The 26,961-nt window shown below is 33.5% G+C and overlaps 1 protein-coding gene across 8 annotated transcripts in view; it reads right to left on the reverse strand.

Moving 5' to 3' along the window:
* ADGRL3 (adhesion G protein-coupled receptor L3) overlaps nucleotides 1-26,961 on the reverse strand; it is a 585,975-nt gene that overhangs the window by 502,272 nt on the left and 56,742 nt on the right. The gene's annotated exons all lie outside the window — the stretch shown is intronic.

Below are 26,961 nucleotides of genomic sequence, written 5' to 3' on the forward strand. Positions count from 1 at the left end.
CCTCTCTTGAATCACTCACTTTGTACAAAGCTGGTCACCAAATCTTGAGCACATTCAAGCAGCCCCAAGGAGAGGTCCAGAAAAGGAACTGAACACTATGCTGACAGTCAGAATGAACTTGCAAGGCTGGAAACTGAGGCATCTTGGAGTCTGACCCTCCAGCCACAAGAAACACTTCCTTTGGGTAACTACAACACTATGAGAGACCTGGAGCCAGAACCAGCAAATTAAACTATTCCCAGATTCCTAACCTAAAGAAACCACAGAAGATAATAAACGTTTACTGTTTTAAGCCACTAAGTTTTGGGCTATATATTACTAATACAGTGCAGAATCAATTCTGAAGGAATGTTTAAAGAGTGGACATTGAAACTGTTGGACGATACTGAAGAATTACCAAATCAATAAAAGAAAAATACTATGAATGACCCACACAGTCTAATATTACCATCCCTTTGCTTAAACATAGTTTGGCCCATTAATTTAAAAAATATAACATTCCATATATATATATATATATATATATATATATATATATATATATATAATTTATTATACACATATTTTATATTATGCATTATATATAATACATAAATAATCCAGTTTCAGCACTAAAAACAGATTACTAATCGGTGTTAAGTTTTTTTTTTACCACCCTGTATCCCAATGATCATAAGAAGGGGGAAAAAAAGGTTCTTTTGAAAACTTTAAAATAAAAAGAAAATAGATCTGGTTTCTTATGAGAAAGAAGTAAATTAAACTATTTGTAGGTCAAGGCTAATGATTTTAAAGGCGTTTCTTAATTATAGAGAAAGACACTTACATATCTGGAAGTGGGTTACTGCCTATAATAAATTATTGGCAATGCCTTTTAAAAATTCTTCATTACTTAAATGCTGCCAAAAAGCAAATATTCCCAATTTTAAGTTTCAGCAGAACCTATGACATAATTTTCTTAAATATACGTATTTTCTCTGTGCTGTTTTACATGCCAACACACTTATCCAAATTTTTAAAAATGTGCTCTGAAAATCTAGTCTGAAATGTTTGGCAGCAAAAATAACATTGGAAACCCAGTGAAATATCAAACTATCATCTACTTTCTATAAAAGTACATCTACTACAAGTAAGCATCTAATATACTGAATTTCAAAAGTCTATTTCAACAAAGAATACATATAATTTAAATACTTTAGTATTTAATTAAGTGTAACACAGTGACAATTAAAATTGACACCATAAAGAAATAACCAAAGGCAATTATGTTCTGAGGTCAAAAAGAAAAGCATGAAATTTAGAATTTCTGAAGTTACAGGAAAAAAATGTCCTAATGAGAGGAATATCATAAAACAATTACTGTAAAGCTATCCTTCTGACTTATGGAGCTTCAGCATGAGGGTAACATTAATCATTCTTTTTGAGGATATATATATGAAATGGTGACCTTTAAGTGACCTTATCCACATGGAGGTTGCCTAAAAAATGTAGCAAGTGTTTGAATAAATGAACTCATATCTACTTGTTATAAGTTTTCAACATTTAATAAAATTATATCCTACATTGTCTTCCAATTATATTCTTGAGGGAAAAAATTTCTAAAACTGAGTCAAACTTCACATATCACTATTATCACAGCCTTTTCCTAAATGTCAGAAACACCAAACTGGCTGTTCAAAGTGTTCTTAAGAGTAAAATTATAATTTCAAGATAAACAAGAATCCAGTAAAAAGAATTATACAATTCAAAAGAAATTTTAAAAGATATGCCAATTTAACTCTAAATGTATATTTATCAGTTACAATGTGGCTGCTGGGAGTTAATTAAACAAAAGACATAGATATTGTTTAAATTCTCCATCCGCATTGGTGATCATCTCAGGCCTAGGAGTGGTCCTATACAGATTGGGATTCCAAAAGTCTGGCAGAGGGAGCTTCAGAGGTATCATAAGAAATCAAGAAAATGATAAACATTCATGTGTGATGGTTAATTTTATGTGTCATTGTGACTGGGCTAAGGGATGCCCAGGTAGCTGCTAAACCATTATTTTTGAGCATCTCTCTGAGGGCATCTCTGGAAAAGATTAACAAAGATTAACATTTGATTCTGTAGACTAACAGAGATCACCCTCACCAATTTAAGGTGGTCCGGCGAGGGCCTGAATACAACAAGAAGGCAGAGGAAGTATAAATTTTCTCTCTGCTTGAGCTGGGATAACTATCTTCTGCCCTCTAACATTGGTGTTCCTTGCTCTCAGGCCTTCAGTCATAGGCCAGAGCTTACACCAGTGGCCCTCTGACTTTCAGGTTTTTGAGTACGGGTTGGAACTACATCACTGGTTTTCCTGGGCTGCCAGCTTGCAAACAGCAAATCATGGGACTTCTCAGTCTTCATAATTGTGAGTCAATCCCTCATAATAAATCTCTTCATATTGATCTAGATAGATAGATAGATAGATATAGATAATATAGATAACTGTGATATGTGAAAGTTGACAGTTTAGAAATTTCATCCCATGAATATAACTGGAAAACAATCTAGAGAACCCTAATAATGTGAGTGTAGCAAAATCCCCAAAGCCAAAAGATAGTATCCATGATTACTAAAACCAAAAGATTATAGAATAATATCAACAAGATCAGATGGGTGAAAGTTCACAGCAGGGGAGAGCAGATGGACAGATGATCCAGAGCAAAAGTACTGAGAATCTTCCTAAGTGTCTCCATTTCACTCTAGAATCTTAGAGTTGTAGAGAGAGTGCACAACCTATATAAGGTTTAACCATCATAAAGTACAATGAAAATGTGAAACAGATTACAAAGTAATGAAGCAATAAATTTGTTTAGTTTCTTAAGACAGATTTCTTGAAGGAAGCAAACTTTAGATGTTCTTTAAAGATGAAATAATATATGAATATAGGAGAAAAGATAACAAAATATTCCAGGCAGAAATTCTGAGCAAAGAGAGCTATATTCAGCATTTTGAGTGAGGATCTCAAAGAGATATCTGTACCCCCTTGTTCATTACAGCACTACTCTCAATAGCCAAGATATGGAAACAACCTAAGTATCCATCGATAGATAAATGGATAGAGCAGATGTGGTATACATATACGATGGAATATTATTCAGTCATGTGAAAGAAGGAAATCCTGCCATCTGTAACAAACAATGATGAACTTTCAGGAAATTATGCTAAGTAAGGTAAGTCAGACCAGAGAAAGACAAATACTGTAAGATACCACTTATATATGGAATCTAAAATAGCCAAACTAATAGAAACAGAGAAGGAAGTAGTGGTTTCTGGGGGTTGGGGGTTAAGGGAAATGGAGAGATGTTGGTCAAAGGGTTTAAATTTCCAGTAGTTGTAATATGGATAAATTCTGAACATCTAATGTACAGCATGGTGATTATAGTTAACAAAACTGTATTATATACTTGAAAGTTACTAAGAGGGTAGACCTTAAATGTTCCCATCACAAAAAAATAAATGGCAATTATGTGAGGTGATGAAGGTGTGAATTACTTCTAATGCGGTAATCATGTCACAACATACATGGGTATCAAATCAACACGTTGTACACCTTAAACAAACACAATATTCTATGTCAATTATAACTCAATAAGTATGGGGAAAAGAAGTTATATTCAGAAGAGATTTGGGAGTAGATGGCAGACAGAACTAAACAGCAGTCAAATCAGAAAAAGGCTTCAAATTAGATTCAGAATATAGTCCAAATATAGGGTAGTGGAAGATTACAGCATAAAAGAATAATAATATTAATGAAATTAATCTTAAAAAGCACTAACCAATAATTATTCAAACAGATTAGGTGAAAGATAACAGAGTCTGGAAATTGATGAGACAAAAGGCGATATGATGATGGTAATTGTTAATACATATTGGGTGTCTTAATTTTAAAAGTATCATTTTATTTTTTTTAAAGTATCATTGCTAATGAGAACATACTGTGTAGCACAGGGAACTCTACTCAATGTACTGTGGTGACCTAAATGGGAAGGAAATCCAAAAAGAGGGAATATATGTATATGTATAGCTGATTCATTTTGCTGTACAGTAGAAACTAACACAACATTGCAAAGCAACTATACTCAAATAAAAATTAATTAAAAAAAAGTATCATTGTATTTCAAACTCCAAACTATAAAAGCTTGTCAATATTATCATCCCCATTTACTGTACACCAGGAAAATATGGTTTAGCCCAAAATGCTAAGAATGTGAGGCATGAACTAGAAAGTCATACAAGTGAGAGAAAAGATGCAATGACTCTCCTTGTGTGTCACACAAACAGAAAGAACAAAGGAAGGGGAGTTCTGTCAGGCAATGTGAGGATATCACACTAGTTATCAATAATATAAAGTTAAGGGATTGCCATTCCTTTGGTGAAATGAAGCCTCATTTCCAAATATGAAATGCAAGTTAAATATTCTATTTACTGTGTCTGACAGGGGCCTTTTTTTAATAACACAAAACATAACAGCATAATATTATTATTTTAAGAATTTTAAGATTTATTTCCTAACATTTTAACACATTTTAATATTATATCACAAACACTAATATGAAAATTTCCTTTGTGTGAAAATCTATTACAGTGAGATGGAAAATCACTACTTTACTTTTAAAATGTGACATTAATTCTCAAATGTAGTAATTATACTTTTACTGAAGTATATAAATATATGATTTCCTTTATTGCAAATCGCAAAATTTAAAGTTTATGTTATTCTTGTCATATAACAGAGAAAATCTCTAGTCATATAGATTTTAACAAGAAATATACAGTAAATTTAGAGAAGCATATATATATATATAAGTTTTGAATAAACAGTGATGCCTCAGGTTAAGACTAAATGACATTTAATTTTGAAGGGAAGGAATTCCTGAACAGTGAATGAACTCTCTACTGCACTGCAAATGCCATTCAGAAATACACAAGCAGCACCTACTTACATTCGTCCCCTCCTCTCTCCCCCCAAACACATTATATTCCTTGGAAGGATAAAGAGCTTTCAGTGGCTTAAAAGTTTTTTTTTTTGTTTTGTTTTATCCTTAAGTAAAGCAATGCTAAGACATTTTCTAATTCAGCAGGGTAAATCTTCTGCAGAAAAGACCTTGTAATAACCTCTTTGGTAATCTTCAATATTGAAAAACATATACAACAGGGTTTATAAATACTTTAGCCACAAGCTTTACAACAGCTTTCACATATATAAACTCGCAGAGTCAGTGCTGAACATTAGTGTCTGTGTAATGCACCTGAGATTAGAACAATAAATCCAATCATAAAGACCCTGACCAAATCCACATCTCCACATTGGTACGGTTTCTAGCCAAAGTTTCCTACTACCTGGTTGCAGAAGCTAAAAGTTAAAATTCATTCCACTAGAATGTGTTTGTTAGGAGTAAGTTTGCAGATTGACAATGCTGCTTGCAAAATGAAATGCTTATTCTTTTTTTTACTCCCAGTGAAAACTTTTATTAGCAATGTTTTAAAACAAATATATTTTCATTAAGAAGTTAACTAAACACTAAATACTGAATGTAAATCCTGGCTTTAAATACAGTGAATCTCTATTTGGTGATATCGGTAAATGAGGAATGTATTAACCAACCAAATCTCTCAGCCTAGGAAAGTCCAGATACTTGCTAAATATGTAAGCTGTAGGATAGGAAGAGTAGCCAGATAGTTTTTCTTTTCATAAATACTGATGACAATTTTTCCTACAACGTAGGAAAAATAAACAGTCAGAATGTGAAAAAAGGAACTTCCCTGGTGGCCCAGTGGTTAAGAATCCACCTGCCAATGCAGGGGACACGGGCTCAATCCCTGGTCCGGGAAGATCCCACATGCCGCGGAGCAACTAAGCCCGTGCGCCACAACTACTGAGCCTGTGCTCTAGAGCCCACGAGCCACGACTACTGAAGTCCACATGCCTAGAGCCTTTGCTCCGCAAAAAGAGAAGCCTCAGCAATTGCAACGAAGAGTAGCCCCTGCTCACCGCAACTAGAGAAAGCCCACTCGCAACGAAGACCCAACGCAGCCAAAAAAAAGGAATGTGAAAAAAGTTAGCCAAAATGAAACCATAAACCCTAGGCAAAACAAACAAAAAACCTGAGCACACACTGGATAATTCTGGACACTAGTGAAGATATTTTGAGTGAAAGTGAAATATGTTGGGCTGGGTCAGAAGTGAACTCTCACCTTTCCCCAACTTTGAGGCAAAGCCACCAGAAGGATTCTGAATAAACAGATTTTTCTCTTCTCTCTAACAACAATAAAAACAACAAAAATATTCTGAAAGGCAGAAAAGCACCTCACACACTTAAATTTCAAAAGACTTATGAATTGACTTCAAAAACCACATTTAAAAAAATCACAGGAAACAGGTGATAAAGGCTATACCCAGGATTATTTGTATACATGGGAAAACTGTCGTGAAATGACATAGGGCATGTCCAGCACTCTATTTTATTTGTTCAGCTCAACTGCAAAATATACCACTGAGGTTAGTAAAATTTTCCCATCTGCAAAAATATTTAATGGAAAGTTTTTATATAATACATTTTCAGGATCACATAGCAAGTTTCTTGAAATAGATTAAAATCAAAGTTCTAAACATCTACGCTGATTTTTCCTCAAATAATTTTTTAAAAAGTTATGAAATAAAAACCAGTTTTCAAAATGATGGTTGAGAAATACATATTCTGACATGCCTGAATAATAAATATCAATCAATGATTAGCTTCATCTATTCATTCAACAAATAAAAATAGATCATTAAAGGAAGTGTCCAACAACTGTTCCAGGCTGTGGGTATTCAATGGTCAATAAAACACTGATTCATGACCTTATGGAATGTACAACATCAATGGAGGCAGGGGATAAACATTAAAAACAATTAAATATACAAATGATTAAATAACCCCAAAATAATCATGAAGACTATGATGGAAAAACAAAACAAAACAAAATATGACACTATGAAAGAAAACAGCACAGCTTCACCAACTGAGGTTTGAACAGCATGTCTGTCTCTGGTTTACCCAAGAAAGTTGGGAGTATCTAAAATGATTTTAATGAGAGTGTTTATAAAATTACTAAAACACAAGTTTAAAATCTTATAATGCTCAATGTTATTCAAAATGAATTATTTCATTAAATCTTGCTCAAACTCTTAGTAGAGGAAGCATTCGAAAATGCATTATTACAAACAGACATTTACTTGAATCAATAAGTTGTTGAAGGGGAGAGCAGAAAGGATGATTACACTCATAATTAGCTTTCTGTGATTCATACCAAAAAAGAATGAAGGGATAAACTGCATTATTTTTCACACTTCAATCAAACCATATCACTTTATAAGTATATTTAAACAGATGTGATAAAAAGAAAATGCTGACATTTGTAAAGAGATTTTCAGATCTTTGATTTAACTGGCATAGAATGTAATACATATTCTTTGAATGCAGCTATAAAAAAGATGTATACAACTTTTAATAAATAATATAGAGGAGCCTTCTAATATTAATAATAAATAATACACTGATTTAATCTAATATTAATTTTCCAATCTCTCTATTTCTAAAAGAGTTTATGGGAGCAAAGATATCTTACAGATTTTAACAAGTTTCCAAATTATCATTTCAAGATTACAAGGTAAAATGTAAGTTGTTTTTAGTGAAAGAATCATTTTAATGCCTAGAAATTTGCCCAACTCCAAGAAACAAATCCATCACTAAAAATACATAAAACCAAAATTATTTCCACAGTTGATACATCTTCCTGTCAATGATATTGGAGTCACAGAATTGAATTTTAATTATATCCTGCTGATCATCTAATTTCATATTTATTTATCACTTGGAATCCTCTGGTATTTCCAAGATCCTTGTTATTGTTGACTATGGCTGATACATTTCCCTATTGTTTAAACAGAATTCTGTTCCTAATATTTGAGGAAGTTTTTTTTTTAATTACCTTGTTTACAGAATTGATAATGATTTCAGAAGGCATTTTGCCAAGTTTATTGTTTAAAAACTAAAATTTGAACTTAATTATTAAAGTTCTAAAGTGACATACTGATATTTACAAATGATGACTATATACATATACCTTATTGCAATTATTACATTTATTTATGCTTGCTTTTTCAATATATGCAAGGATTACAAATCACACAGACACACCATACATACATACACCCATAAGGCTGCTTTATGAAAATGTCAAATTTTAAGTTATTTTTCTAGTACTGCTGATGGTGTAGGTATGATGGAGTTATTCTCTTTCTCTTGGTTTAATTTGAAGTATGCTTTCAACATATCTGTTTATCAGTAAATGCCCAATTAAGAAAATAGAATTAGGTTGAATGACAGAGGCCACTTGGTTTGAGAATGAAAGTATTTCACTTTAAACAAACAGTTTAATAATAATCATTAATGCAGTTTTCAAAGTTTCTTCATTCTTCTTGTTTGTACACTTATTTGGCCAAAGTTTCATATTGGTTTTTTCCCCTCACATGAACATCCAAGAAAAAGAGACCAGTTGTTATTATTTTTTAAAAAATCAACTATCATTCTATAATAAAGTGTGAATAATATCTAGCTTTCCGTAATTAGAAGGCTTTCTCTAGTTATGTTTTACATCTGTCCAAGTGAATGCAATTTAGCAGGCTTTTTATAAGTATTTGTTGAATGCAAGTCAGTAGAGGTATTTAAAAATATTCTTTATATATATATCAATTTTAATTGAACAGACCTTTTGTCCAAAGTCTCTCCAAATAAGAGATTCTATTCTAGTTCATAAATTTATGGGAAAATATTAATCATTTGATTTCTATTTTACCAAAGCATAATTTAATATCATATGAATATTAATTTAGGAAAAAACTCACATCATGTTGTGAATATAAGGTTTTTTCCTGAAAAAAACAGTAGGGAAATTGGAAGAACTAGAAATCAGATGCAGGTTCACTCAATCACTCACTCATTCAATATTCATTAAATGTCTATTTACCATGTATGAAATATGTTTAGGCACTTGAAAGTTTAAAAATGAAAATAAAATGTTTCCTCTCCAGGGAGCCAGGATGCAGATATATTTAAAATACATGTACTATAATGATAACATTCAAATCTAAGGTAACAAATTGATAGTTCCTATGTAGAAAAAAGTTATTGAGAGAAAATATGAATCTCCAGAGTATTCAAGGTTATAAAATTCTAGGGTCAATACAAGTAATTTATACATCATATTTATTTTATGGGTTTTTTTTTCAAATACAACAGAACAGATCCCACCAGAGCCCAATACCTAACACTATGCTTAGCATGTATTTATTGAATAAGTGCCTTTCTATCTCTAGTTTGCTGAACTAATAAACAATTGTTATTTTGGTCCTACAATTTTGCTTGGATCACCCATAAATCTTATTTCAGAAGTGCACTAAGAATTCATCACAAAAAGCCTGAACTTTTGTAAAAGATGATCATTTACATAAAGATGCTTGGAGAATCAAAGTGTCAAAAGCATTTCTTTATTTGGGTGGTCTCAAAGATGAGGTCATATCACAGAAGGGGGCCTTGAGAACACATGGAATTTTCACATCTATAATACTTATAAATCTCTGAAGTATTTAATTTCACATGACACGAATTAATGCAGTGAAATTTATGGAGAAAACAATTTGTGACATAAGTGAGGTTTTTATTAATCACAATTTGCTGGTATGTTATTTAATTTATAGTATTCTGAGATAGCACATTGCCATAAATATCTCAAGTCACATGGTTTAAATTTTCTAATATTGGGAAATATATTTTTAAACATATATATTAAAAGAAGATTCACCTATAGTCTCTTAGATAATTCACATTTTCTCATAAACTGCTCTTTTTAAAAACATATGCATTTAAATTATATTTCTTTTCTCACTTTACAACATCTGGATAAACTAAGAATTTTAACTTCTCTGTCTATAAATTTGTTCACAAGGCAAAATAGGAGACCATGTGAAGCTGAAGTAATTGTGGTTTTCACTGAAGCAAAAAATGACACAAGGAAGAATAACTGCACAGATAGGATTTACGAAGAGATGAAGTTTCTTCTGTACCTGTGGTCCCCTGATCAGTTTCTGTAGAGGAAACATAAGCCCACGGAATAATATTTGCACTTTTAAAAAAATGGTGAATTACATAATTATAGTGTTTTGTATGGTTTATGTGCTTGTTTACCATAACACTAAATCTATTAAAGCAAGTTTTGCCAAGAAAAAGGATTTAAAACAAGCCAAGAGAATTTTCGAAAACTCTCTAACAAATATTATTAAAATCTTCAAAAACACTCAAATAGTTCATTTGGGAAACATCATCTGATGTGAACCTCTTATTACTATTTGTAAGTTAATACAATTTATTTATCTATCTACTCAGCCATTCATTCAACAAACAGCTGTTGAGTTTTATTATATGCCAAAAAATAAGCTTTATTCTCTAGGAGATGAATATGAATGTAATGAATATAAATGTTATGGTTCCTATCCAAAAGCTATTTATTCATGAGCAACTTTCTCAAACTTTTTAAGTAGTTGTCGTCTTCTGAATGAAGTGAGGATAATAATTTGAACCTCCTTCATAGGAATTAAATCAATTGTCAAGCATAGTGCCAGGCACATAATAAGTGCTTGATCAAAGTTACACATCTAGTATATTTTGATACTGCCAGAGTCTTAAGTGAATATGAGAATTATATACAAAACCATTCCTAGTAGATGAAATGGTATAAATAAAGCCATAGAGAGTCATCTGGGAGCCCGAAGTACACACAGACAACCAATAAAACAACTGTCTGCCTCTATGCTGCCCAAAACCTCCACATTCTGCTGATCTGAGCCCTTTAATTGCCTCAATGTCTACAATGTAGATCTCATGTTTTTGGTCTCCAATATAAATCTAATTTGATTTTTATGCTTTTTATCAGATCATATTTTATGTCCTTTTCTGTGTCTCCACTGCTTTAAGATGCCTTTTGAGATAACCCTGATTTCAAAACTACTTTGACCAACCCTTCTCCATAATCCTGAGCCATACTCTAGACTCAGTCATTTCCATTCTCACACATTTCTTCATTTTGTTTAAATTGAAATTAACACAGAAGTTAATTTAATTTTAAGTTAATTTAGGAAGTGGCAAGGAATCTACTTTTGCTATAGCTACAGGCATAAGACAAGAAATAATATATGTTACTAGTGAAAATATATATTAGGTTATGTTCAAGAGAGGTCTGGGTTTGACTTTTAGTTAATTCAACAAATAACTATCGAACTTCTACACACAGTCCAAAGGGCTGGAGCATAGCAGTAAACTAACAGAAAAAAATCTCTACCCTCATGGAGCCTAACTTCTGATTGGGGGAGACATAAAATGAACCATCAATTTATGTTGTGTCCATTGGTGGTAAGTATCATGGCAAAAAAAAAAAATGGAACAGACTGTAGTGTATGTTCCTGACATTAAGCTTTCTGATTAAAAGTACCTGATATTAAACTTTTGATTGCTAAGGTGCCCATTTCAAAATACATCCATATTGAATAAACATATTTCCAGCTGTATGACACAGTTAATAGTGAAACAATCAGATAAGGAACTAGGCCACCCCCACCCATGAAGTTCCCTCTTTCAGAAAGCCTTTGATAACCTAGAAAACAGACCACTTGAGTGATCCTGCTTCTCCTTTCATGAACTTTAACTCCCACTCTTATGTTTCAACTTAGCCAATAAAGAGTGAACCCACAGATACTAACAAAGGCAGAACCCCAGGTCCATATTTGCTCTCTCTCTCTATCTACAACCTTCCTGTGTGGCCCTTGTGCATGCTGTGTGCCCTGCAGGACCTGTGAGTAATATATCTTGCTCCTCAAAGTTCCTTGGTAGTTTCTGCCAGAGTGAGTCCTGAGATCACAGTAAGAACCAGCCACTACAATGGCCTCAGTGGCAGAAATGTCTGTGGATCTTACTACAAGTAATACAGGCTCGAGTGAATGAGTCTGGTGTTCCTAGCTGAGAGCACTGCCATCAGTAGGCTCAGGACCCAGGGAACACAGGCCATGAGGGATAAGGAGGGGCTTCAGAGATGAGGCACTGATATCTTTGGGTGGAGTCTGGATTTGGTTATAACTGCACATTAGGAAACATAGTCTGTCTGAGATGATCAAAATGGATTTGAGAGAATTTAGAGAGAAAAAATAGCAGAAAAAATAACAAGATAACAATAGTACTCACCCAAATAAGAAGAAATGATGATGTTAATAAAGAAAATAGAGAGTGTGACTTTAAGAGACTTGTGGAAATTAATCAAAATTCTGTTGACTTTCAGGATGTGGGAAGAAAGGGTAGGATGGTATCAAAGTTGACAAGGATGGCTGTATTAGTAGCAGAAAAAGGGAAAGTCAGGAGTATTCAAATTGGTGGGAAGGGAGAAAAAGATAAGTTCACTTTAAGGTAAGTCTTTACATAGGAAAAGACTCAAAAACTATCTAGCCCTTAAACCTCAAGTACTCATATAAATCAATCTTGGGGAACATAAGTGATAATTACCTGAATTTAAAATGATACATGAACTCCATGAATTTTAAAAGGTTGCCAATAAAAATGTGTATACAAATGTTCACAGTAGCAATATTCATAATAGCCAAAAATGAAAACAAGCCAAATGTCCATCAACTGATGAATGATAAACAAAATGTGGTATATTCACACAATGGAAGATCTTCCAGCAATAATAAAGAATGAAGGAGGTGACAAAAAGGTTTTAGAAGTTGATATATGTGGTTACTGCATATCATTGTGAATGCATTAAATGCCATATAAGTGTACAATTTTAAATGGCTGATTTTATGCTATGTGACTTTCACCTCAATAGAAAAATTAAAATAAAAAAACTGAAGTACTGATACATGCTGTAAGTTATATAAACTTTGAAAACATTGTGCCAAGTAAAAGAAGCCAGTCATAAGCTACAATATATTGTATTATGCTATCTATATTAAATCTCTAGATAGGCACATCTATAGACAGAAAGTAGATTAGTGGTTGCCTAGGGCTTGGGAATTTGAAAAAAAAACAGTGAATGAGTGTTAATAGGTATAGTTTTTCTTTCTGTGATGATGAACATATTCTAAATTCTAGATTGTGATGATAGTTGCTCAATTCTGCGAACATACCATAAACCACTGAATTGTATATTATAGGAGGACAGATTTTATGGCATATGAACTACATCTAAATAAAGCTTTTTTTTTTTTTTTTTGCCAAGGAAGACAATCTAGACAGGGAGGTATTTCTGAAACTTTTTTGACCATGACCCTATCGAAATAAATACATTTTTTATATTTTACCCAATACAAAGCTCATACACACACACACAATGGAAACAAGTCTCTGCAACTGGTACCAATGTTCACTATATGAGGTTCACTCTATTCTATTGTGGTTCATTAGAATATTCTAATCTCAATCCATTAAATTGATTTTCTAACTCAATCATCATAATCCATAGATTGAAAAAAAAAAACTATTCTGGAGAACATAAGAGAGCTGAGGATTATCCTAAGGATTAGACTCCTTTTTGGAAGAAGGGGTAAAAATAGAAGAAGGAATCATAAAGGGAAAAGAAAAGAGAGTTAAAGAAGCAAGAAGAGAACCATGATTATGCTCTACAGAATCAAATGGAGTGAAGGGGATCATGAAGGAACTAGCAATTAATATTGAGTAATGTAGAATTTTCACTGATGGTGAAGAGTATAAAAGACAATTAACTTACTGCTATAGACTGAATGTTTGTGTTCCCCTCCCCCCAAAATCCATATGGTGAAACTGAATCCCCAATATGATGGTATTTGGAGGTGGGGGCTTTTGTTAGGTGATTAAATCATGAGGGCAGAGCCCTCATAAATGGGACTAGTTCCCTAATAAAAAAGACCCTAGAGAGATTCCTTCCCACTACGACCATGAGAGAATTCAGCAAAAAGATGGCCACCTATGAATCAGAAAGCCTCCTCATCAAACAACAAATGTTCTAGCTCCTTGATCTTGGGCTCCCCACCTGCCAGAATTGTGAGAAATAAACTTTTGTTTAAAAGTCACCCAGTCAGTGGTATAACTGTTATAGCATCCCAAACTAAGAATTTAGTTAATGCCTTTGCATTAATACATTATAGTGGGACTAATAGAAACTTTGGAAAAATTATTTGTTAAGGGTTCTGACTTCGTCACTTGTTATGTGTATAACCATTGTAAAATTTCTCAATTCCTCACAGCCTCAACTATGAATGTAAGCAATTATTTCACATTGCCTCTTCTACTGCTTCCACTTAGTAAGAATTGGTTCTATAGTAGTCAGAAAGAAAGGAAAACATGAATTTGAACCCACTAAAGATAAAGAATAAATTTAGTTACAGATTATTAGTATGATTTGATAAAAAAGTATCAGAAGAGAACAGGTTGAAGGGTAGTATGGTGTACAGGTTTTTAGAAATTATTATTGTTTTATTTTGTTTGTTTGCTTGTCTTGCTGGAGAAGCCTTAAAATTGTTTATAAATATTTGATATGGGGCCACGCGAAAAGATTAAAAATGAAAGGAGAAATTTCCTGATAGAAAAGGAAGTTTTCAAATAAAGCCAGATAATACACTAATAATATAATTAGGTTGATTAAAAGATAAATGAAAATTGAATAAGGAAAATATAAGGCACCATAATAATTAGAAAAACCACACCAAAATGAATTGACAGTTAGACTTAATTTCCTTTCTGCCTTGACATGAATGGTGTATGGGACACATCAGTGAATTCACCAGAGGCTCCAGAAGGGGCTAAGGAATAGCAATCTAGTTGGGGAGTTAGATGGTAGGAGGACAGAGGGTCTTGTCCTTAAATTTTAATATACTTTGCTTCCTAATGACTGGCTACTTATTCCAACAGTCATACAAATTGAGCTGTGACTTCAATAGTCTGAAGATTTCAGATATTCTCCCTATTTTTCCTACCTATGTATGTATTTGCTTAACTATATTTAGCAGTTACATGTAGGGTCTTTTGGAGGAAGGGGTGATAAAGATCAGTGTAGGCTACCTAATGGCCCCTAAAACATCCCATGACACTGACCTTGCTTGAACTGATTTCTAAATGAGTGTAGCAATTAAACGTGCATTTTAATATTTATTCTGCCACTGAGCTAACTGTATGACTTTGACAAATTATTTAACTTCTCTGAGCCTTAATTCCCTCATCTGGAAAATTACAAAGCTGTTGAACTCAAAGGTCATTTAAAGTTGTTAAATTTGTTGAATTTTTATTCTGTAATTTTTGGGTTCTTGCCCTACATTTTCTACTAATTGCATAGCATTTGGCAAGTTTCTTCTCTGCTTCAGGCATCTATTTCCTTATCATAAGACATAGGAAGTAAATGATTAATAATGTTCTTCAAGCTTAGAGTCCAAGTTGAATAGGTGATTGATGATACAATATGGGCAATCCCATGTTCTACAAGTTAGGATGCTATATATTTGTTGAGCAAATAGATCAGATTTACTCAAAAAGACAGGAACTCATTTTTAAATAAAAATGGGCACACATCTATTGCTGATGATAGTAAAATTGTACAAATTTTATACTAAATTATTCAATTATTATTTATTATTCAATTATTTATACTTTAAGAACAAAATTCCTTGTATAAACCATCAAAATTGCATTGATATGTAATATTTAATTTTATTTTTTAACCATACACGTCTTACCTTCATCAGACACATTAAAACTATTGAGTATATGCCAAAACATATTTTGTTAAATCTCCTCTAACAGATGCCAAGGGAAACAGTTCATATTTTAAAAATTAACTTTAAGTAGCAGGTAAAGCCTTACTAGGACAAAAAAAGTTACAGATTGTTTTTTCCAAAATGCAACTTTTCCTTCCCATTAGGAGTTTAATTGTGTCCTCCACCAAAATTTCTATGTTGAAGTCCTAACCCCCACTACCTCAGAATGTGACCTTATTTGGAGATAGGAACTTTACAAAGATAATCAAGTTAAAATGAGGTTATTAGGATAGAGTGAAATCCAGTTTGACTGATGCCCTCATAAGAGAAAATCTAGATATAGAGACAAAACATAGAGGGAAGATTGCATGAAGAGACACGGAAAGAAGACAGCTATCTATAAGCCAAAGAGAGAGGCCTGGAACAGTTCCTTCCCTCACAGACCTTAGAAGGAACCAATGTGTGGATACCTTGATCTCAGACTTGTTGTCTTGAGAGATAAAGAGACAATAAATTTCTGTTGTCTAAGCCACCCACATTGTGGTACTTTGTTACGGCAGCCCTGACAAACTAATAAACTTCCTACAGCTCAATATTCTTGGGCAAATCCTCTCTTCTCCCTTTCTCAGAATCAATATACTTTTAGACTTTTCTCTTCAAAACTATGACTGGAAATCATAAATCTCAAATAAGCTCATAAATCCATATAAAATCAAGCAAGTGAGGGGAAGAAAGGATCATTTCAGCAGTATCATAGCTAATAATAGATCCCCAAGTCAAAAAAAATTGAAGACAACACATACCTAAACTGATATATCTAAGTCAATCAATATACCATTGATTTGGCTTTCTATTTTGGTTCCAGTGTATTGGCAATTAGACAAGATTTATTATCCTTATATCATCATCAACAGTGCCAACATAATATGTGATTAAATATAAATTGTAAGTCTACTTAAAACACTAATAGAGTTAGAGACATCTTACAAGTAATAAATAAATTCTCAAGATGGCAAGCTTGAGCTTAGAATTAGTAATCCATAGTATAGATAGTATGACAAGATAAGAGCAAACATTATGATATACAGCTAAAAATAATTTCTGAAGTCAACCTTACTGAGAATTAAAATAATTCATATTTATTTTGTAGGTTTTTATGAGATTTATAGGTTGTAATTGGAAAGTTTCCATGAAATAGAAATGGAACAACTGTTAGTGTGTTTCATAATAGAGAGAAACATATGCAGAAAATATTTGCTTTCTGTACAAAGACTTGACTAATATTTACTTAGCATAAGGCTATGAAAATTTCAGGTAATCAAAAATTCACTCAAAGTAGATCAAATATCCTGAAGAGATTTTTCTCTTTCTCCACCTCCTTGAATCATATGTTTTAAAAAACAAACCAACAAACAAACAGTAAATTACTTATTTTTCTTTCTGGAGAAGGGAAGAGATATCAGGAAACATAATGTACCTAGAATTAAATGAGGTTATAAATGATTCACGTTGAAATAATTAAATCTTGAAAATTAAAAGGTCTATTGTCATCCAAAACATGTATTACTTTCTTGACAATTTTCCTCAGTCAGAAGATTGGCAATGAAACGTTTTTTTTTAGATTATTTTAAAATGGTGCTGTTAAATAATGTAAGATAAGCAGAATTAACTCCTCTTTTATCTGCTACCAAATAAGGTATTCAACATGGAGCACTGCATCCTAATGGAAATGAGTCTTGAATGGCAGAATTAGTCTTCCCTGGATGGCAGAAAATTTGATATAAAAGCTTACAGTGTAAGTACTGATCAGTATTATTAACAAAGCATACTCATACTCTTTAGGCACCTAGAAAGTTAAAATAAAACATACCATGTTTATCTATCTGTACAGTACTATATCTTTCTCAACGTTTTTCAAGTTACTAGCAACCCAAGTTATCATGTTTCACCTAAAGAAAATGGTTACAACCATAAATAAATAAATAAATAAATAAATCAGAGAATCTGTATTTTAGTGACAATGAAAACAAACCTATGACTGGAGAACAATTAGGCATATCTCTCTCACACTGTCTTATTGCCATTAAGTTGGCCATAAGGAAGCAGCCAGATGGAGATAAAAGACTTCTTTAGGTCGTTATGAAGTGGTAGATTATCCTTCCTTTTTTTAAGTAAGGTTAAAGAAAAAAAGGCAAATTCAATGGGATCTGGAATATTTGGACATATTTGGCAGGACTGGGTTTCTCTATCCCAACACACTTAGTGACTTACAAAGGCAGGTATCCACCATAATTACTTTAGGTGCTCAGATTATCACACCATTTCCCAAAAGACAAACAACAACCATCACAACAATTTCAGGATATAATAATTTGACCCTTGGAAATTTAGATTCTCCTGTTCACTTAACGGTCAAATGTAGTCAGTTTACCATTAGTTTTTACTATTTCTACTTTGAAATGTAGGGAAATTATGTTACATACAAGTGACTTCTGGATACATAAAAGCTACCTTATTAACTGTTACAGTTAGCATGCATTATTTGATGAAACAAACAATTATTTATTGTACATCACAAGCTAGTCACCACCATGCTAGGCATCAGAGATTTAAAACAACAACAAAAAGACACATCCAGCATTCCTCTCCGGTTTGTACTTTTATTTTGCTTTAGGCAAATAATCAATAACAATATAATAGGCTAAATGTCATAATAGAATTCTGGAAAGCAGGACATAGGAGCAAAGAGGAGGCCTCTCTAATTCTACCTGGCCAGGGAAGGAGTAATAGCATAGAAGGACTTCTTTAGGATGTAATGAGTCTTGAAGCTGAATCTTGAAAGGTAATTAGGAGTTTGTCATGTCAATCAGAGGGGTATGGTTAAGGATCAAACAGAAAGAAGATAATTACATATAGAGGGAATAGGCATGAATGAACATAGCATATGCAGGGGGTAACAAGTGAACCGAATACCATCTTTAGTTCCTCAATTCCTTCAAAGCTAATTTTTGTTCTATAAAACATATATAACACTAGAATAAAAAATAACATGATTATGATTATGCATAAATGCCCTATTATTTCCTCTTTTGGTCAGCAGACTATACACACTAATATGGACATCAGCAAATGGGAAGAAAGACACACATATTTTACTCATACTTTTCTTGTTTCCTACATTTTTAGTTATACTTTCATCTCCTTATGGTACTGCCAGAAAAAAAGTAACACATAACAAATATGTCCACACACTAAGTACAAAATATTACAATGCATGAACATGTGTGCTGGAAAAACCTCCTGCCAATGTGTCAGATGCACTGACTATCAGTAGATAAGCAAGAGGCAAATTCAGACTAATCACACTAAATGCCATGGTGGGTTCAATCCAAGGTTTTATTTTTAAACTTTTTCATTTTCTAATTTTTATTTAAGTCTTCAGCCAGGCCATAAACAAAAGCAACTTATATTGACAAAGGGAGGGCAACTGACAGAAGACTTTCAAGTCACCACGCAAAAATTAAAGGGAACTGAAAACCAGTTGTAATTACTGACTCATTTCTCTGCAAATAGATTGCTTTATTTATGATTCAAAAAATAAAATTTGGAATTTTATGTACTGAGAAAGTGTCAATGGTTAGGGATGGTGATGGTGGTGATAATGATAAGAAGCTACCATTACAGAGAGCTTACTCTGTGACAAACACAGCACTAAATATATTATGTAACCTGGCTCATTTATTCCTTACATAGCACAGTATGTGATGATAATAATAATCCTGAAGTATGACTAAGCACTTACTGCACCAGAACCTGTGCTAATCATTATTCTTTTAATTATCAGTACAATTGTTGTGTATACATAATATTCTCCTTTAATTCTTATGATAACCCAAGGAGCCTTATAATCCGCATTTCCCAATGTGCAAAAAAGACTCAGAAAATTCAAGTCATTCACCCATTGTTCAACAGCACTTTGAAACTTTATAAGAGATTTGGATATGTCCAATATGTTCTAGAAATAGTACTCATTTTGGCCAGAAGCTTAGTAGCATCCCTCTTTAAAATAAAATGGTTCCATTGTAGGAATCTTAAGAGAATTTTTGAAAAATGATTGAATAATAATAATTTCTTCAAGCAATTTTACAGGCAGTGAATCTAGGTAGATAGAGAGGTAGGTAGGTAAATGTCTGGATAGAAAAAGAGAGATCTATCTTATCTCTGATACTGGTAAAAGAGAGTAGAACCAAAAGCAATATTGTGTATCAGATGTTTACCAAAGGGCTAAACACCAATTTCACAGTGCTACTTTTTTTTACTCAGCCCCTAAAATGGGCATCCAATGCAGACTGGAACAGTCCATGGGGAAAGGAGCCAGCAACACATAAGAAAAATAATTTAAAAGTATTACAATTCTATCGAAGCGTCATTCAACCAGACTATCATCAGATTTTGTAGACAGAAAATTAAATATATTGTGATGGGAAAGAATATAAATCAATAACCTCAAAATCTGAGCTAACTCAATAGGAGTACTTTAATAAAATGCAAGATATACATTGTGACTTCCCCAAAAGTTGGGACACTTTTTAAATATTTCACAAGCCACTATATCAAAGGTGCCATTTTTACCCATAAGTTTTGCACCAGGTTTTAAGATAAAGACCCATATTACCTCAACTGTTTTGTAAATATCCTCATCCAGGCAACCTGTTATTCCCTTCTCATGAAAAATTGGTAGAGTCAATCACAGCTCTTTAATATTATTTTATAAAATAAAAAGAAAATAAAGAACTACAGAAAATCTGATCAATGGTTTAAGGCAAAATAGCCAAAGTATATATATAGATACATTCATTCTAAAGAAACCACACCCTGTGAGAGATTCCTAAAGTTGGTTTTTGAGTGCTCTTATTAACTGCAACTCTGGGGACCTACAGCACTTTAGCATTACAGAGTAAAAGACAGGCACTTAGCCTGCTGGATAATTTTACATTAGTAATGACTTATAAATGCCTGTTAGATAGATCTACCCACTGGAACAGGCAGTGCATCATTAAAATACCCAGTTCTGTAGAGGGTACCCATTGATAATAAATGGGTTATCAACTTTTACCACCTTATTTTTAACAAAACCACACAGTGAGTCTATGGATTCCAGCAATTCCTAGTGTCTCATGTCTGTCAATCAATGATGTATTTATAATTTTACAAAAATGACTGTACCAGGCATCCATTAAGGGTCCATAATGAAAATCTGTTTTAGATAATATATACAAGCTCCTGCTATTCAAGGATAGAGTATTCTAGCATCTGAATGTGTTAAGGATCATTTTATTCTGATAAGCAAATTGAAAATCATTAAGGCATAATAATTTAAGTCATACTCACTATTGGGTTATGACTAAATATTTTTCTGAAGAAAATTTTGATAAGACTTTTACCTGAAAGGATCAGAATATAAGGACTGATCTCTCTCCCTTCACCTTTATCTCATCTCTTATTTATCAGTGTTGAATCTACCGGCTTTATCTTGCTGTATGTAGATTAGAGAATGCAAACTGGAACCTTTCTGCTATATCCTACCCTCAGAAATCCTTTAATCAACCCAGACAGTATTGGGCTATTGAGTGTTTTAAATATGAGCTGGTGGCCATACTTATACAGATCAGCAGATTTAACATAAAAATTCATATTTTTGGCTTCTCATAAAAAATCTGAAGACCTAGCAACACCTGGACCCATGTTATCACATTGTAAAAACTGGAGATGAGCAATGACAGTACCTCCACAATGTGCACCCTCATTCTGATTTGTCTCAGCCTTCACCACTCCCTAAAATTCTCAACACTGAGGCTAAATACCTACTGCCTTTATCCTCTTAACACCCAGCTGCTTTCAATCTTTAGCTTTACTCTTTGACATTATCTCCTGGCCCTGTAGGCACATATGTTTGTTGAGTGGAGCTTTAGTTGTTTAGGAAAACCTTTCAATTCAAAATGAGCAAGGTCCTTCCCCATTGTTATCTATAAAGTAGGCAGGATGATCCTTGGATACAGGGAAGTCAAGTCCTGTTACTCAAAGCCACATTTTCCTCAGATACAAAGTCCTTACTCTGGCCCAACTAAACCCCTCAACACACAACTCGCACTTCCATAACACTGCCATTCCCCAGTACTCATCCCTTTTCTCATTCTGCCTTAGCCACACCAATCTCCTTGCTGTTCTTCAAATACACTCCTGTCTCACAGCCTTCTTTTAATGTTTGTTCCTTCTGTTTGGAATGTTCTTCCCCAAGGTATCGATCAGAAGTCACTTTTTCATTGCATTCTTTTCTGACTATATTCTTTATATTTGCAACCGTTTTCATCTACCCTGCCTTATGTTTCTTTATATCACTTTCTGATATACACCATGCTTTTTGATCTATGATATTGCAGGGCTTTAAAACAGCCCTCCCCAAAATGTGCCATCTTGACATGTGGATTATTTTAAGCTAAAGGCAATGGAGACCCAGAGGTTCAAGAGAAAGAACTGCCCCCTTTAACAACCTAGAAGAAATGAGGGGTTTATTCCTGGGAAAAAAAAAAAAAAGTTATTATCAGAGAGAAATTTTATCTAAGTGATTCCAGCTGTATGGCAGGGAAACATCTAGTTACCCAGTATCTGTTCTTTTTATTGTCCTGTGAATGACCTTCCTGTCTTTGAGAATCCTAGGCACTTAGCCCATTTCTTAGCCCAGGATGTCATATATAGTTCATTTTACTTTTCTGTCTCTGAATCTCTCATGTACATGGGGTTACTACATGTATGAAATTCAATTTTCTCCTGTTAATCTGTGTCATGTCAATTTAATCCTTAGACCAGTCAGTGAAACAGAGTGTCCCCTAAAACCAAGTTCTCCTGCCAAGTTTATGATTAACTTCTCTATTCAAAACTTTATTCCCTTTCTTGTCCCACCTCTGTTCCCCTTAGAATTGATGAGTATCAAAAAAGAAGGGATTGAAACCAAGCAGGTCCCTGTGGAGGCCTCTCAGGTACAGAATCCCCTCCACGTCCCTCATTTCTTATTTGTAGAAAAAGGTTTTAATCTCCTAGGATTTTGCTAAGTTCCAAACAGCAGACTCAAGCAGTTACTAATTACAGAAGTGATGGAGTGCAGAAACAAAGGAAAAGAAGTTAAGCAAGGTAACTTGAACAATAGTTCAGCCATAAAACAGAGTCCTAGTTCCTCCTCAAAAGATATACATAACAATCTGATGCACATCTTTGAGTTGTTAGGCAAAATCTAAAACCTCTACCCAGGTGGAAGATGGTGCCTAAATGCTGACCACAAGCATGTAGACCCCAAACTTGTTGGAACTAGAAGGTTGATGACTGAGATTCCCAAAATACCGCCTGTTACCTCACCACCAACCAATCAGAAGGAAGTCATGTACCCCGCAAACTTAACCCAAAATGTTACCTTTAAAAACCCTTCCCTGAAAGCCATCAGGGAGTTCAGGTCTTTTGAGAAGAGCTGCCCATTCTCCCTGTTTGGTACTCTGTATAAACACTGTACTTTCCTTCACTACAACTTAGTATCAGTAAATTGGCTTTGCTGCGCATCAGGCGAGTGGACCAAAGTTAGGTTCGGTAACACCAGAAGAAGGTAGAATGGTAGATTATTTTCCTTTGATACAGTATACCAATGAATTATATTCCCATTCTTTTTTTTCTCTATCTGCTCCCCCTAGACTGCCTATCCAAGAAAGCCAAATATTGTCTATTGCTCATTTTTATCCTGCTGCTGTGTTCTCAGTATCTAGCACAGTTACTAGAGCACAGTGATAGTCAATTAACATTTATTGAAAAAAAGGTAGAATGAATATAACCCGAGCTTTGTTTTTTGAATAGTCTCATTTGTCATTTGTATTCACTATAGACTTCTTCTACCTTTTAGGTAGGAAATAAAGAGCTAAGGTATACAGTATGTTAAAATCAAAACATGCCTATACTAATTGCAAGAAAATTCTCTTACTGGACATTCAATGGCATTCTAAAGCAGATAAAAAGGATCAGAACATGTTACCCCAAAATATAGCACATTGGTGCAAGGATTATTTTCAGCTAAAAGCAATTAAGAAATAGAAAACTCAAGAGGAGCTCTCTGCCCTTCCACTTGCTACCTAAAAGCAGTATATAAATTTCCTTTCTGTAAAGGAAATTTCCATTTGTAAAGGTGTTCTCCTCCCCTTACCAGGTATGAGAGAACTACTCTGGAGACAACTCTTATCACCTGAGATGACTGGTGTCTGCACAACAAATGTGTTTAGAGGACCCTTATTAACCTACCTTTCCACAATTCCTTCCCTCCCCCAGAAGCCCCAAAACATTCCCTATAAAATGTCTCCAATCCACACTTTTTCACACTTTGTTAAAATGGTATCTAAGCCCCAGGTGTAACTCATTTTGGGGGATTTCACTTCCTTTCTGTGTTGCTCCTCATAAGCATACAAAATAAAACTTCTCTCCTGCTAAAGTCTATAAGAAATGAGAAATGAGGGACGTGGAGGGGATTCTGTACCTGAGAGGCCTCCAAAGTCTTGCATCACTTTAAGGTGGAGGCTCCAAAGAAACAAGAAAGGAAAGTTTTAGCTGCCTTATGTTGACATACAATTTAATTCAGTGTGCCTCTGAAATTAAAGTGTAGAAATGCATAAAATTTAAAACCTGTAATTATTGTTTAAACACTTAGATACATAATCAATTTTCTTCTCTCTCTGTTTCTGTCTCTCCTTCTTTCAGTTTCTCTCTCTCATGGATACACATACACACACAGACACACACACACACAGATGGTGGGTTAGGAAACATATAGCAGAAAATGTGAATATAAATGACAGAACTAAAGACCTAAAATTAGGAGAGAATTTTTTTACAAGTAAACAACATCAAACATTTTAAAGGTCCAAGTAATTTACAGTAAAAGTCTGTACTTAATATGACTTTGAGATCCTTATTAAAGAGCTATCATTCCAAACTTGACTAAAAGTATTTCTTAATAATCTTATGAGTTAATGAGGATTACAATGAATTCCTAAAACAAAGACTGACAAAATGGACACTTTTTTTTTTCCTTTTAATAACTTTCACACAAAAAACTTTCTCCTGGGTCCTCGAACATGTAGAGGTACTGCCCTAGCACTAATTTAAAGAAAATTCCACATAACATTGATATGTAAATTCTGATTGCTTCAGCTCAAATACTCTTCATTTGCATGAGCTAATTTAAAAATGGGCTGTTAACCCTGTTTCAAGCTTGAGAATCTGAAAACCCAAAGATGTCAATTGTAGGAGTTAACTGCGAAGTTTAGAAAATTTCCACCAAGTCTACAAAACATCCTGTTGCCTAGCCACCAATTAACCAAATACTTCCACCGGGTGAGGTGTTTAGAACAACATACTGTGAAAATTAATAAACAGACAAGTCATTTAAATAGAGTTGGGAGACCAGAAGGAGGAGCTCTCATGCCCTATAATGATAACAGAGCCCAAAAGAAAGAAAAAAGACTCCTCTTCTTTCGTGGCAAAGATTCAGCTAATGAAAAGCCATGGACTCTTTTTTACTAGAGCCCTCCCAACTTCCTTTTCTCCTCTATAGAAGTATTTTCCTTCCCTTGTAGTGTAAAGAGTTACATGTGGCTCACCATGGTTACAGATTCCAAATTATAATTCTCTGCTGATCCCAAATAAACCCATCTTTGCTGGAGAAATATCTGGTGATCTATTTATTTCAGAGCATTTGATAGAAAAATGTGCAATGAATTAGAATTATTGTGATTTCTTTTTATGCTTACACTTGATCTTAATACCTAAAAATCATTCCTTTTATTATATTGTAAGGTCAGCCAATAATTAATAAGTCCATATGGGAAAAAAATAAAGTTAAATAACGGTTAAAAATCACACAACCAACCAGTTATATAATCAACTGGGGAGGCTGAATCTATTTTAATGCTAAATCATTTATACTGTTTAGCTTTCTTTATTTAGCATCCTGGAAAGTATTTTGTATGTCTCTGGGAGCATAATTCCCTGCCTAAAAATCTAAACCTATTTTTCCATTTTGCCTACTGCATTAAAGACTTATTTATTCTTATTTTTATTGTTATTTTTGATCTCGATTATATATGTTAGGTACAGCAATGCTTAGGTTCATAGACATGCTTTCTTTGGCTTTGGAATTTCAAACGAAAAGAGAGTGGAAATTCAGAAATAACAGCTGTTTCACTTTTGTCACAGGCCATTTATATAAAATTTAATTAAGAGAAATCTGGTCAGCCAACTTAGTAACATATCCAAATGTAAAACATCCACCTATAAACTATCCCCATTTCTAAAAATGACTGGAGGCATCATATAACTTAAATGGTGCAGGTGCAATAAACCAAATACCTTTAACATAAGTTGAAACTACATGTTAGTGTGTGTTGCTTCCCACATATAGCAGTGATTGATAGTATATATCTTTGTTTCCCAGAACTTGCCATGACATTGGACACATTGCAACCTCTCAAAACATTTAGGGAAATAGGTAAGGAGTTGAATGTAGGACAGAATGTGAAGAACAAACAAGAACACAGGGAAATAAGCTAGATGGAGAAATAACTTTTGATATTTTTAGCATACAAGGTCTAATAATGTAGACTTGGCCTGATATAACAAAGTCAAATACAAAAGGCCTTCAACAAATAAAAGAAAAATACGATTCAGTTTGGTAGTACTACCCTGTGATGCAAAGTTTGGCAATCTTCTGAGGAGTTCCTTTTTATTAAACAAGGAAAGAATGCTTCTAAATTTAAAAGTATAAATCAAGTGTTTGTAACCAGTTACCTAAACTACAGATTAGAAAGTAAAGAAAGCACACCTGAAACTAATATCATACATCAACATTACTTCAATTTAAAAAAAGAAAAGTAAAGAAAGCAATTGGTAATAAACTCTGAGACAGTAGACTATGATGGAACAGTACTTGATTTGATACTATAGTAGGTGTTCAAAAAATTTGCTTGAATTAAATAGTGAGTAAATGACATATATAGATCAATAAAACTAAAAGCTGGTTCTCTGAGAATATA

Source organism: Mesoplodon densirostris, chromosome 1 (genome assembly GCF_025265405.1).
Source record: "Mesoplodon densirostris isolate mMesDen1 chromosome 1, mMesDen1 primary haplotype, whole genome shotgun sequence".
Classification (NCBI taxonomy): domain Eukaryota; kingdom Metazoa; phylum Chordata; class Mammalia; order Artiodactyla; family Ziphiidae; genus Mesoplodon; species Mesoplodon densirostris.